Source organism: Pongo pygmaeus, chromosome 14, assembly GCF_028885625.2.
Source record: "Pongo pygmaeus isolate AG05252 chromosome 14, NHGRI_mPonPyg2-v2.0_pri, whole genome shotgun sequence".
NCBI classification, from domain to species: domain Eukaryota; kingdom Metazoa; phylum Chordata; class Mammalia; order Primates; family Hominidae; genus Pongo; species Pongo pygmaeus.
This window is the reverse complement of record NC_072387.2, coordinates 57,966,275-57,980,504: the sequence shown is the minus strand read 5'-3', so window position 1 is coordinate 57,980,504 and position 14,230 is coordinate 57,966,275. Positions and strand designations below refer to the sequence as shown.

General features: G+C 43.5%; 1 protein-coding gene across 8 annotated transcripts in view; it reads left to right on the top strand.

The window, feature by feature from the left end:
* CAB39L (calcium binding protein 39 like) overlaps nucleotides 1–14,230 on the top strand; it is a 141,747-nt gene that overhangs the window by 11,097 nt on the left and 116,420 nt on the right. For 5 of the 8 annotated variants that reach the window (XM_054445833.2, XM_054445827.2, XM_054445832.2 and 2 more), the window contains exons 2-3: nucleotides 3,395–3,531; nucleotides 4,218–4,293. The gene's annotated coding sequence lies outside the window, so the exon portion shown is untranslated. The remainder of the gene's footprint in view (nucleotides 1–3,394; nucleotides 3,532–4,217; nucleotides 4,294–14,230) is intronic. The other 3 variants (XM_054445828.2, XM_063650876.1, XM_063650875.1) reach the window with 1 other exon arrangement.

Genomic DNA, 14,230 nt, shown 5'->3' with positions numbered 1-14,230 from the left:
CAAGCGAGGTGGAGACTGTAAAAAAGAGGAGAGGTTGCAGGACCTAGGAGTAGCAGAATACAGATAATTCCCAGAAAGAGAAAGCCCCACCCTGAATAGAGAAGTGAGAAGAGGTGTAAGATCCATTAGACAAAATAAGAGACTTGAAAGAAAATGAGACCAAAGACACAGTCTCAGGAAAGTACTGCTTCTGGAGAGAGGAAAGAGGGTGCCTTGGAAGGGTCACCATCTACCTGGAGGCTTGGTGATAAAGAGAAGAGGTAGTAGAAATTAAGGATCTTGGTGAAACAGAATAGAAAATAGATAATCATTTCTCCCACCCAAAAAGGAGTCATTAATTAAAAACAAACAAACAAAAAAAACAATTCATTAGGTACTATTTACTAAGAAATCCAGTTAAGTCATCTAAATTCCTTGCTTCTGCCTATACACAACTATATCTGGTTTAGGAAAAATAAAATACTTCAAGATGAACAGAAGATGGCAGGCAACATCCATATAAAGTTACTGTAGCTGGAAAACAAAATGATAGTCAAAACATTTCAACTGGGCCGGGCACAGTGGCTCACAGCTGTAATCCCAGCCCTTTGAGAGGCCAAGGTGGGCGGATCACTTGAGCCCAGGAGTTCGAGCCCAGCCTGGGCAATATAGTGAGACATAGTCTCTACAAAAAATAAGGAAAAAAGTTTTTAAAAAATTTTAGCTGATGAAAAGTCTTCCCGAAACATCCAACTATAGCACTAAAGAAAACTGCAACACAGTACTCCTACCAGAATTTAAAATATCCTTAAACTAACATTTGTAGCGATAAAAAGTCTCAAATCCAAATTCAAAACTGCAAAACAAATGGACAAAAAGAGGAAGATATGAAAAGTGAATTTACTGAACTCAGGAAATAAAATGAATCAAAAGAAAAATCAGCTTTTAAAATGAAGTTAAAGCCAGATGCAGTGGTGTATGCCTGTAGTTCCAGCTATTTGAGAGGCTTGAGCCCAGGAGTTTGAGGCCAGCCTGGGCAATATAGAGAGACTCCTGTCTCAAAAAAAAAAAAAAAAAAAAAAAAAAAAAAAATCATAAAGAAAGAAATGAAGCTAAATTCCAAGGTACATAAGAAAAGATTGGACTGAATATAAGGAGCATTGAGAAAAGGTATGAAAACCAAGAGAATGAAAATTAAATGAAGAAAGGTTAAAAAGTAATAGAAAGTGATTGATATAGAAAATAAGTAAAAGTAGAGTTCCTAAGAAGAAAAAAACAATAGCAAAGCTAATAGTTAAGCTTCAATCCATGAAAACATTCTGGAAATAAGAGATGACTCCAATCTACATGTTGAAAAGGCTCATTGTGTACTGGGAAAATTGATCCAGAATGGTCAGTTCCAAGTCATGTCCTAGTAAAACAGTTGGACTTTCACAATGATGAAGAAAAATTCCTCTGGGTTTCCAGACAGAAAGGAGAGGTTAGCAACAGACTTCTAAACAGCAACATACAAAGCAAAACAGCCATGGAACAACATGTTTAAAGTCTACGAAAGTATAAGCCAAAGATTTTATAACTATGACTCATTCTTAAAGAAAAACCATGGTAAGTCCTACTATATTAATAAAAAAGTATTTAAATGGTGAAAAATGCCACGAGCAAAGTCAAAAGGCAAGCAACAAAGCAGGGAAAAATATTTGGACTTATATCACAAAGAGCTAACCTCCTGGATAAAAACACCTTCGTAAAATTCCAGGCAAATAAGACCATCAACCTGGTAGGAAAATGGGCCAAAGATATGAAAAAGAAATGCACATGACAGACATATAAAAGATGTTCCAGACTGGGCGTGGTGGCTCACACCTGTAACCCTAGCACTTTGGGAGGCCAAGGTGGGCAGATCACTTGAGGTCAGGAGTTTGAGACCAGCCTGGCCAACATGGTGAAACCCCACCTCTACTAAAAATACAAAAATTAGCCAGGCATAATGGTGAGCACCTATAATCCCAGCTACTGGGGAGGCTGAGGGGGGAGAATTGCTTGAACCTGAGAGGTGGAGGCTGCAGTGAGCCCAGATCGTGCCACTGCACTCCAGCCTGGGCAACACAGCAAGACTTCATCTCAAAAATAAAATAAAAGATGTTCCACCTTCAGTCATACAAAGAAAAATACAACTTAAAGCTATGTTAAAGCATTTCTCAACAAAATCCAAAAGTTATACAATAGACCCTGTAGACTGTGGGGAAATAGGCACTTCTATACGTTGCTGGTAAGGATACATAAGCATAAACTGCATGGGAGGGAATAGTCAAAGGGAGGTTAGTCACAGCAGCATATTATTTGCATTTGCAAAAGATTGGAAATAACTAAAATGCCCTTTAATAGAGAAGTGATTGCATAAACTAAGGTGCATCCAGACAGTACAACAGTCTGCAGGTAGATTGTGCCCCTTCCAAGTCACCGTCTTTCCATAGAGGTCATAAAAAAGAAGGGAGAAAGTCTCTATATACCAATAGAGAATGATCTGTAGAATACATTAGGAAGTGGAAAAAACAAAGGCATGGAAAAGTATGCAATCTATCTGCAGAAGGAAGGAGCAGGGTAAAGGTGCCAACAACAGAAGAGAGGTTTCTCTAAATAGAAGTTGTTTCTATAGTTTTAACCCTAAATCATGTATGTCTACATATTCAAAAGTGGGATTAAATAAAAAAGTAGAATGAAAGAAAAATCTGAAAAGGAAATGAAACAAGTTTACACAACTATATCGCATTTTGGTGACATAACCACACATAAAAAAGGAACAAATTCTAGTGGCTCTAGAACATAGATTTTGAAATGTACTTTCTTGGTGGGATATATTCAGTAGTAGTACTATTGATGTGCTGCTATTTTGAAAGCATTAAGTGTTGCAAAATGTTTTTGTTTTTTATTTTTTTAATTTTATTTTTGTAGAGATGAGATGTCACCATATTGCTCAGGCTGGTCCCAAACTCCCAGGCTTAATCCTCCTGCCTCGGCCTCCCAAAGTGCTGGGATTACAGGCATGAGCCAGTACACCTGGCCTAAAATGTTGATAATTGTTAGACAAAACCATAACATTTATCAAGGCTATAACTTAAGAAAATTTAGCCTGGAAATTCCTTTGACTGAGTAAAGTGAAAATGAAGCATAAAATTACATAGGAAAGCTAACATAATAGAGTTTGTGTTATATGGTAGGCACTTTGCTGACACTACATATATGCTATATCATTTGTTTCTTGCAGCTATACATTGAGACCCATCTTATTTTCCCACTAGGTTCAGAGAGATTAAAAATTTGCTTCAGATTAGCCAGTTACTAAGTAGAAGATTGAGATTTAAACCCAGATTGATGTGACTCCAAAGCCTGTGCTGTTTTTCCTACATCATTGCAGGATATCCTCAAATATTGAGAAGAAAGAATATCAGGAGCAAAGTGTTCTAAGTTGCTGCTCAGAACGTAAAGATGCGAACCCCAGATCAGTGGTTTATTCATTCTTCATGCAAGAGCAATGCACTAAAGGAGAGAAGTGTAAGTTTTCTCTTATTTCTGATGGGGAAACAAGCACACACATACACACTCTTGTGATGGAGATAGATTTTACAGAAATTGCCGTTGGTGACTGAAATTAGTAAAGGTGTGAACTAAAAGTGGTTAAGTAGAAAAGAAAAAATCTACCAGGCATGGGTTTTCATGATGTTGTTAAATGCAAGAAACCCTTCAAAGCTTCCCTTTATGACCATTCAGTGCACTTCTATGTTTTGTGCTATGAAACAATAGAAATATGAAAGAACTAAAATTTTACTGAACATCTAAGGGGAAGAAAGCATCCTTCAGTCAGGAAAGCCTTCCCACAGCCTTTTTATAAACACTGATCTTTAAGATACTAGTTTAAATAGTGTTTCTTCCTTTTGAAGATGGGGGCTGTTGGAGATTTCAGAGGTACTAGAGCCCCCTTTACCCAAACTAACGCTTTATACTTCTACTGGTTTCCCTTGATGATAAATATATTTTCATTCAGTTCAATACTACTGTTTGAAGGTCTGTCACTTGAGTTATTGGGATATGAAAATTTACCTGTTTTAATTTGATGTATTAGTATTTGATTATGATGGAAATTTAATTTGTAATTCTGTATACCTGATAGCAATAAGAAAATATGTTGGATTTACTATAAAGATTTTAAAAATTAATTTTAAAGCTTTTCTTTTTGTCAGAAGCTGTGGTGATCAGTGACTTTGGTGAAAGCTAAGAAGGTTCAAACAAATTTGCAAATGATATACAACTTCTAAGGTAAGCTACTATGATGACTCAGTCAAGATTTTAAGTGCTCTTGACAGATGTGTAGACTATACTCAACATACCAAAATAAAATGTATCAAGAATAAATATAATATTGTATTTAAATTTTATAAAGCAGTTGCAGAAATAGTAGACTGATTTGTAGCAATATAATAGACTAGAGAGCCTGAATTCCTCCCTCCACCGAACATGTAAAGTACTAGATTCAGTATAAAAAATATCCTTTAACATGAATGGATGAGCCCATTAAGAAAATAAGGGAAGCTTTCTGGGGCTAGAAACAAAACAAGTATAATATATCCTGTGAGATAAGCAGGTGCTGAAGTCATTGAATACTTTGGGGGCATCCATGGATTTCTGTTGGCATTGAAGCTTTGTGTAAGGAGCAGGATGAGGACTAGAGAAAAAGATCCCTGGGTCCCATATAAAGGTAAGAAGCCTGATCAGAGACCATCTTGCAAAGATATTCAGTTCTGGGTAGACTTAAAATCTTCCCTAATAATTCTTGGTTATCAGCTCACATTCACTTGAATTTGGGGCCTTAATTTACACAATTTTTATAGTTTCTAAAACTCCACAAGTGGAGGATTTTAATTTAAATTGGACCTCAGTCTGTAGTACTCTCAGGTACCTTGTAAGAACAATAAAAAATCTTCCATGGAGGAATGTACGATCAGTGCATTCATCAAATAATTGTAGTTAAAATTCAAACAAATAAGCTCATACACATTTTTTAAAATTACAAAATGTAATAAGGGAGAAAACATCAAAACACCAAGAGCAAGAGTCAGCAGAAACAGCAAACAACTGAAAGAGATCTATAGAGATTTAGATTATTAGAAATATACATTACATGAAATAAATATGTTTATGACCAGTTGCAGTAGCTCACACTTATAATCTCAGCACTTTGGGAGACTGAGGCAAGAGGATCGCTTGAGCCCGGGAGTTCAAGACCAGCCTGGGCAATATAGTGAAACCCTGTCTCTACAATAAATAGAATTAGCTGGGTGTGGTGGTGCGTACCTCAGGAGGCTGAGGTGGGAGGATCGCTGGAGTCTGGGGGTCAAGGCTGCAATGAGCCATGGTCACACCATTGCACTCCAGCCTGGGCAACAGATCGAGAGCTTGTATGTATGTATAAATATGTACATAGTTTAATATGTTCAATAAATAAAATAGGGATTATAAAACAAAAATAAAGAGTAAGAGGCTATAAAGTGACCAGGTACATTAAAAAAAGAATTGGCAAGAAATAAATATTCGTTTTTTTGTTTTGCTTTTGCTCAGCTTAGTTATTTTGAGATTTATCCATATTGTCTGTGATGTATATTAATAGTTTATTCCTTTTTATTGCCAAGTAGTATGTCACTTTATGAATATACCACAATTAGTTTATCTATGCTGTGTAGATGGAGATGAATTGTTTCTAATTTTTAGCTAATACAGATAAAGATACTATGAATATTCATGTGTAAGTTTTTATATGGACATATGCATTCTTTTCTTTTGAGTGAATTCCTAGGAATGGAGTGGTAGGTAGATTTTTATTTTTTGTTTTTTATTTTATTTTTTATTTTTATTTTTTTAAAGACAGAGTCTTACTCTGTTGTCCAGGCTGGAGTGCAGTGGTGCAATCTTGGCTCACTGCAACCTCCACCTTCCAGGTTCAAGCAATTCTCCTGCCTCATAAGTAGCTGGGATTACAGGAGTGTGCCACCAAGCCCAGGTAGTTTTTTAATTTTTAGTAGCAACGGGGTTTCACCGTGATGGCTATGCTGGTCTGGAACTCCTGACCTCAAGTGATCCACCCACCTTGACCTCCCGAAGTGCTGGGATTACAGACGTGAGCCACCACGCTCAGCCTTTTTTTATTTTTTGAGAAGCTGCTAAAACCGTTTTCCAAAGTAGTTATTAACAGGTAATTGAATAATTGTGGTATATCTATACAATGGAATACTCCTCAGCAATATTTGTAACAAAGTGGATGAACCCCAGAACAATTATGCTGTGTGGAAGAAGCCAGACAAAAAAGAATATATTACATTTATTAAAAATTCTGAAAAATATAAGTGCTGTATAGCAATGGAAGGATATCAAATACAGAGGAGACAACAAGGGAAGGGAGGAAAGGAATTCAAAGGGACAGGAAAGATTTAGGAGGTTCACTATCTTGCTGTGATGATGGTTTCACAGGTACATACACATATGTCCAAACTTTTTGAGTTGTACACTTTAAATATGTGCAGCTTATTGTTAATTATTTCTTAACAGAACACTTTTTAAAGAAATAAAGCCAGAAAATAGAAACAGTGACTAGAAGAACGTGTCTTGATAATAATTCATGTGAAAGGCTTGCAGATTGAGTTTCTATTTGGATTATATGACCATTAAGTCTTTCAGTGCAATTCGATGAAAATAGGAAGAGAACAGGTATGATACTTGCAGTATTAACAGGAATTACGAATTAGGATTCAAAGATTTGATAACATCAGCAAAGATAGCCTTAGGCAGCCGTATCGATACCAGTCTCGCCTCCAGATCAGAAACATCCAGACCCCGAGACCAGACAACTCACCTAGAGTGTACTTGAGAAAAAGTTTAATCTCTAGGATAAAATAAGAAATAACTAAAATCATTAATTTCTTAAATCAAGGAGAGTGAGAGTATCACATAACAAGCACAGGAAGCTAAAAAACTCTTGAAAATGATTGGTGAGAAAAGAAACGTATAGTTAGTAGGAAGAATTAATTGAAAAAGGAGAAAAACCCAGTAACTTTTTCCCTGCCCTATATGCCAGTGGCTGACCAGTGCCCCTTCTGAATGACCCATTTGTCTTCTAAAATAGATAACGTTGGAGCACTTTCAATTAGGTTATAGCCACCTTGTGTGGGTCTGGGAGCTGTTTTGTCTCTTTTAGGTAATGTTTACGCATGCCTTACTGATTTCCTATGGCAGATTTTATAGTTAAATTCACAGCATTTATATTATTTATAGTAGTTCCACATTATTTGGGTTATCTTAATCCGCCCAACTATCTATAGCAGTTAGCAGCATGCAAAAGGGCATCTTTAGTTAAGTACAATTTTTGAATTCTGCAACTAAATTTAAATTGAATATCATAGATCAAAATAAACTCCAGGCTGATTAAAAGGAGAATAAGTATTATGGCTGGTAGCATGTTTATCAGCTTTTTGGACAGCTAGTAACTTTTCCATTTTGGAGTGAAAAAACAAAACAAAACACTGAAGAGCATTTTTTATAGAATTATTATATAACTTTTTTTGTACAAATGAATGTTGGTTAAACTAAAATAAAAAAGGTAACATTAGAAGAAATATTTGAACCAAATAACAAAGCTTGTTTATGAGAAATAACTTATTAAATTTTATAAGAAAAATCTCAAGACTATAGTAAATGAAATACAGATATGAATTTATAGTGCTCATAAGAACAAAGTGAAAAACACAAAAAGGAGTGTTCAATCCCACAAGTAATCAAATAAATGCAAACTAAAACTATAAGAGAACATTTTATTTCGTTCTAAATAAGCAAGAATTCAGCAAGGTACTTGGGGATGGTGAGGTTTTGGTGAACCTCATGGTATACTCATGCTAGTAGCATCTTTAGTTTAACTAAACTATATTAAATTACTTTTAGAAATCAGCATTTAGCAAGGTTCTAAAAATGTATGTATGTTTTGACCCAGTCAACCAATTTGTGATATTTTTTCCTAATAAAATAAACTAAGTAAGGAGGGAAAAATAATGCATGAAAATATTTTGATAGGATTGACCAAGAGAGTGACAAACGGGAAATAACCTAATGTCAGTGATAGTGGGTTAAGCAAATTACTATAGTATTAGTGTTGTCAAAAACGATAATTTTTTGCTAGGTGCAGTGACTCATGCCTGTAATTTCAGCTACTTGAGAGGCTGAGGCAGGAGGACCGCTTGAGGTGAGGAATTCAAGAGCAGCTTGGGCAACATAGTAAGACCTCATCTCTCAAAAAATTTAAAAATTAGCCAGTATGGTGGCATGCCTGTAGGGCCAGCTACTAGGAAGATTGAGGCAGGAGCATCACTCTAGCCCGGGAGTTGAAGGCTGCAGTGAGCTATGGTCATACCATTGATTCATGTTTCTTATCTGTAAAGTGGGGCTAACATAATAATATTTGCTTTAGTTTTCTTTCAAGGCTATTTTAAAGAATACATATGAACAGTCTGGATATTATAAAATGCTATATAATTATAGTGAGGAATATTAATTTAGCATTTTTTGTTTAAATTTGTATCAACTTAAAAACAAATTTTCAGACATCTTTGAGGTAAACCATTTAATTTCTGGAATTTAGAAATATATATTCAAAATATATGGTTGTAATCATTGACTCGTTTATCTTTGCTATGCTTTTTACTTAACTTTTGTGTCAGACTGTTGATTGTCTATGCAAAAGTCATACCAACCTCCTACTTTCCTGCTTTCTTTTTATGATTGAGGCAAAAAAATGCCAGATACTTATTTTTCTAGGCTCCTTTGCACTTAGTGGGTAACTGTTTTATTCTCTTCAGGCCAAAGAGATATAGAAGTTTATTGGAGAGCTCCCTGAACAATATTTTCCCCCTAAGAAAAGAGAAGTTATGTGAAGAAGTTCTCCCTTTCCCTCCCTGTTTCTTTCCTTCCTTATTTGGATGTTGTAAATGAGACTCTGCCTGGAATTGCCAAGCCACTGCAGCAGCCAGCCTCCAAGATGGCCCCCACCACCTGCTGGTATTTGCGCCCTGTGGATTCATTCTTCTTCCATACTGTGCCAAGACTGGTCTGTGTGACCAATAAAAAACAGCAGAATGTTAATTTTAAGATTAGATTATTAAAGACATTGCAGTTTCCATCTTTATCACACTTTTGCTGATCACTTGCTCCGGGAGAAGCTAGCCAAGTGAGCATCCCTATGGAGAGGCCCAAATAGCAAAGAACCAAAGCCTCTAGCCAGTAGCCAGTAGTCCTTCTTCCAGCTCCAGTCAAACTTCATGATGATTGCATTCCTGCCTGAGGCTGACATTTGAGTCAGAACCATTTAGCTAACTGCTCCTGGATTCCTGACTCTCAGAAACTATGTGAAATAATAAATCTTAAGCTATGTGTTTTAAGCTTACAAGTTTCGGATAATTGTTACACAGTAGACAACTAATTTGATACTGCACTAGAGATTGACTGATGCAGTAGACTGATTGTGTCCCCACAAAATTCCTATGTTGAAACTTAATCCCTAATGAAATGGTATTTGGACATGGGGCCTTTAGGAGGTGATTAAGTCATGAGGGTGTAGCTGTCGTGAGTAAGATTAGTGTCCTTGTAAGAGTCCTGAGAGAGCTTGTTTCATCTTCCACTATGTGAGGATACAGCGAAAAGATGGCTGTCTGTGAACCAGGAAGTGGGCCCTCACTGGACACTGAATCTGCTGGCACCTTCATCTTGGGCTTCTCAGCCTCCTGAACTGTGAGAGTTTATAAGCCACCCATCTATGTTATTTGTTTATATTGTTTATAAGCCACCCATCTATGTTATTCTGATATAGCAGTTCAAATGAAGTAAGATAAGTGATGTCAACAATTTTTTTTTGAGCTAGGGTCTCGCTCTGTTGCCCAGGCTGGAGTACAGTGATGCTATCACAGCTCACTGCAGACTTGACCTCCTGGGCTAAAGTAGTCTTTCCATATCAGTCTCCCAAGTAGCTGGGATTGCAAGTGTGCACCACCACGCCCAGCTAATTATTTTATTTCTTGTAGAGATATGGTCTTACTGTGTTGCTAAGGGTGGTCTCAAACTCCTAGGCTTAAGTGATCCTCCTGCTTGGCCTCCCAAAGTGCTGAGATTGCTTTGGGAACAATCCCATATGAGCCATGGTGCCCAGCAACAAATACTTTAAGTGGGCATGGCTTTCGAACTTGGTAATGGATGAAAGGTGAATGGACATTGAAGACACTGTCAGTGTAAACCTAAAGTATCTTGGAGAAACTGTAGACTCATATTTTTTGGTGAGGTTGCCAGGAAGGGCTTAAAGGAAAATGGGAGAATCTTGTTAGAAACTGGAGGAAAGGAGATCCTTCTAATGTAGTAGCATAAGCTTTATAACGCAACACTGTCACCTGTAGTAATGTAGAAACTAGAATGCACATAATGAACTGAGTACTGTAGCTAAGAAGATTTCCAGCTAGACTTGAAGGTGCCACCTGGTTTGTGCTTAAAGTGTGAGAGGAGCAAGTTTGCTAAAGAAAGGATTGATAGCCTCTCCCTCTCCCTCTCCCTCTCCCCCTCCCCCTCCCCCCTCCCCCTTCCCCCTCCCCCTCCCCCTTCTTCGGCCTCCCCCTCCCTCTCCCTTCTTCGGCCTCCCCCTCCCTCTCCCCTTTCTTCGGTCTCCCTCTCCTTCTTTTTTCGGTCTCCCTCTGTTGCCGAAGCTGGACTGTACTGCCGTGATCTTGGCTCGCTGAAACCTCCCTGCCTCGGGCTCCTGTGACTCTCCTGCCTCGGCTTGCCGAGTGCCTGGGATTGCAGGAGCGCGCCGCCACGCCTGAATGGTTTTTGTATTTTTGGTGGAGACGGGGTTTCGCCGTGTTGACTGGGCTGGTCTCCAGCTCCTGGCCTCGAGTGATCTGCCTGCCTCGGCCTCCCGAGGTGCTGGGATTGCAGACGGAGTCTCGCTAACTCAATGCTCAATGGTGCTCAGGCTGGAGTGCAGTGGTGTGATCTCGGCTCGCTGCAACCTCCACCTACCAGCCTCCTGCCTTGGCCTCTTAAAGTGCTAAGATTACAGCCTCTGCCCCGCCGCCACCCCGTCTAGGAAGTGAGGAGCGTCTCTGCCTGGCCGCCCATCGTCTGGGATATGAGGAGCCCCTCTGCCCGGCCGCCCTATCTGGGAAGTGAGGAGCGCCTCTGCCCGGCCGCCCATCATCTGGGATGTGAGGAGCCCCTCTGCCCGGCCGCCCTATCTGGGAAGTGAGGAGCGCCTCTGCCCGGCCGCCCATCGTCTGGGATGTGAGGAGCGCCTCTGCCCAGCTGCCACCCTGTCTGGGAGGAAGTGAGGAGCACCTCTGCCCGGCTGCCCCATCTGGGAGATGAGGAGTACCTCTGCCCGGCTGCCCCGTCTGGGAGATGAGGAGCACCTCTGCCCGGCTGCCCTGTCTGGGAGGCGAGGAGCGCCTCTGCCTGGCCGCCACCCCGTCTGGGAGGAAGTGAGGAGCGCCTCTGCCTGGCTGCCCCATCTGGGAAGTGAGGAGCGCCTCTGCCCGGCCGCCACCCCATATGGGAAGTGAGGAGCGCCTCTGCCCGGCCGCCCCGTCTGGGAGGTGAGGAGCGCCTCTGCCTGGCTGCCCCATCTGGGAAGTGAGGAGCGCCTCTGCCCGGCCGCCACCCCATATAGGAAGTGAGGAGCGCCTCTGCCCAGCCACCCCTTCTGGGAGGTGAGGAGCGCCTCTGCCCGGCCGCCCCGTCTGGCAGGTGAGGAGTGCCTCTGCCCGGCTGCCCCGTCTGGGAGGTGAGGAGCGCCTCTGCCTGGCCGCCACCCCGTCTGGGAGGAAGTGAGGAGCACCTCTGCCCAGCTGCCCCATCTGGGAAGTGAGGAGCGCCTCTGCCCAGCCACCACCCCCTATGGGAAGTGAGGAGCGCCTCTGCCTGGCCACTCCGTCTGGAAAGGGAGGAGCGCCTCTGCCCGGCCGCCCCGTCTGGGAGGTGAGGAGCGCCTCTACCCGGCCGCCACCCCGTCTGGGAGGAAGTGAGGAGCGCCTCTGCCCAGCTGCCCCATCTGGGAAGTGAGGAGCGCCTCTGCCCGGCCGCCACCCCGTATGGGAAGTGAGGAGCGCCTCTGCCCGGCCGCCCCGTCTGGGAGGTGAGGAGTGCCTCTGCCCGGCTGCCACCCCATCTGGGAGGAAGTGAGGAGCACCTCTGCCCGGCTGCCCCGTCTGGGAGATGAGGAGCACCTCTGCCTGGCCGGCCCGTCTGGGAGGTGAGGAGTGCCTCTGCCTGGCCGCCACCCCGTCTGGGAGGAAGTGAGGAGCGCCTCTGCCCAGCTGCCCCATCTGGGAAGTGAGGAGCGCCTCTGCCCGGCCGCCACCCCATATGGGAAGTGAGGAGCGCCTCTGCCTGGCCACTCCGTCTGGGAAGGGAGGAGCGCCTCTGCCCGGCCGCCACCCCGTCTGGGAGGAACTGAGGAGCACCTCTGCCCGGCCTCCCCGTCTGGGAAGTGAGGAGCGCCTCTGCCTGGCCGCCACCCCGTCTGGGAGGAAGTGAGGAGCGCCTCTGCCCGGCTGCCCCATCTGGGAAGTGAGGAGCGCCTCTGCCTGGCCGCCACCCCGTCTGGGAGGAAGTGAGGAGCGCCTCTGCCCGGCCACCCCCCTGTATGGGAAGTGAGGAGCCCCTCTGCCCGGCCGCCCCGTCTGGGAGGTGAGGAGTGCCTCTGCCCGGCCGCCCCGTCTGGGAGGAAGTGAGGAGCACCTCTGCCCGGCTGCCCCGTCTGGGAGATGAGGAGCACCTCTGCCCGGCCACCCCGTCTGGGAGGTGAGGAGTGCCTATGCCTGGCCGCCACCCCGTCTGGGAGGAAGTGAGGAGCGCCTCTGCCCGGCTGCCCCATCTGGGAAGTGAGGAGCGCCTCTGCCCGGCCGCCACCCCATATGGGAAGTGAGGAGCGCCTCTGCCTGGCCACTCCGTCTGGGAGGTGAGGAGCGCCTCTGCCCGGCCGCCCTGTCTGGGAGGTGAGGAGTGCCTCTGCCCGGCCGTCACCCCGTCTGGGAGGAAGTGAGGAGCACCTCTGCCCGGCCGCCCCGTCTGGGAGGTGAGAAGCACCTCTGCCTGGCTGCCACCCCGTCTGGGAGGAAGTGAGGAGCGCCTCCGCCCTGCTGCCCCATCTGGGAAGTGAGGAGCGCCTCTGCCCGGCCGCCCTGTCTGGGAGGTGAGGAGCGCCTCTGCCTGGCTGCCACCCCGTCTGGGAGGAAGTGAGGAGCGCCTCTGCCTGGCTGGCCCCTCTGGGAAGTGAGGAGCGCCTCTGCCCGGCCGCCCCCTCTGGGAAGTGAGGAGCGCCTCTGCCCGGCCGCCCAGTCTGGGAAGTGAGGAGCGCCTCTGCCCGGCCGCCCTGTCTGGGAGGAGTACCCAACAGCTCCGAAGAGACAGCAACCATCGGGAGCGGGCCATGAGGACAATGGCGGTTTTGTTGAAAAGAAGGGGGGGAAGTGTGGGGAAAGGAAGGAGAGATCAGATTGTTGCTGTGTCTGTGTAGAAAGAGGTGGGCATAGGAGACTCCATTTTGTTCTGACTAGGAGAAATTCTTCTGCCTTGGGATGCTGTTGATCTATGGCCTTTCCCCCAGCCCCGTGCTCTCTGAAACATGTGCTGTGTCAACTCAGGGTTAAATGGATTAAGGGCGGTGCAAGATGTGCTTTGTTAAACAGATGCTTGAAGGCAGCATGCTCTTTAAGAGTCATCACCACTCCCTAATCTCAAGTGCCCAGGGGCACAAACACTGCAGAAGGCCGCAGGGACCTCTGCCTAGGAAAACCAGAGACCTTTGTTCATGTGTTTATCTCCTGACCTTCTCTCCACTATTATCCTATGACCCTGCCATATCCCCCTCTCCGAGAAACACCCAAGAATGATCAATAAATACTTCATAAATTAAAAAACAAAATAATAAAAATAAATAAATAAATAAATTTTTAAAAAAAGAGAAAAAAAAAGAAAGGATTGATAAACCTGAAGGAGCTGAGACTCGATGGTTTTGACCATGTCAGCCTCTCCAAACAGTAAATGATGCTAAATTAAGAAATGGCTTCTTCTAAGTGAAAGGGAGAAATAATAATTTTCCTCAACCTTCATAAGTTCGTAGTTGGGACAGACTCCTGTGGCAAAAAACAGATGAACAAGAGAGAAACAGGCACAT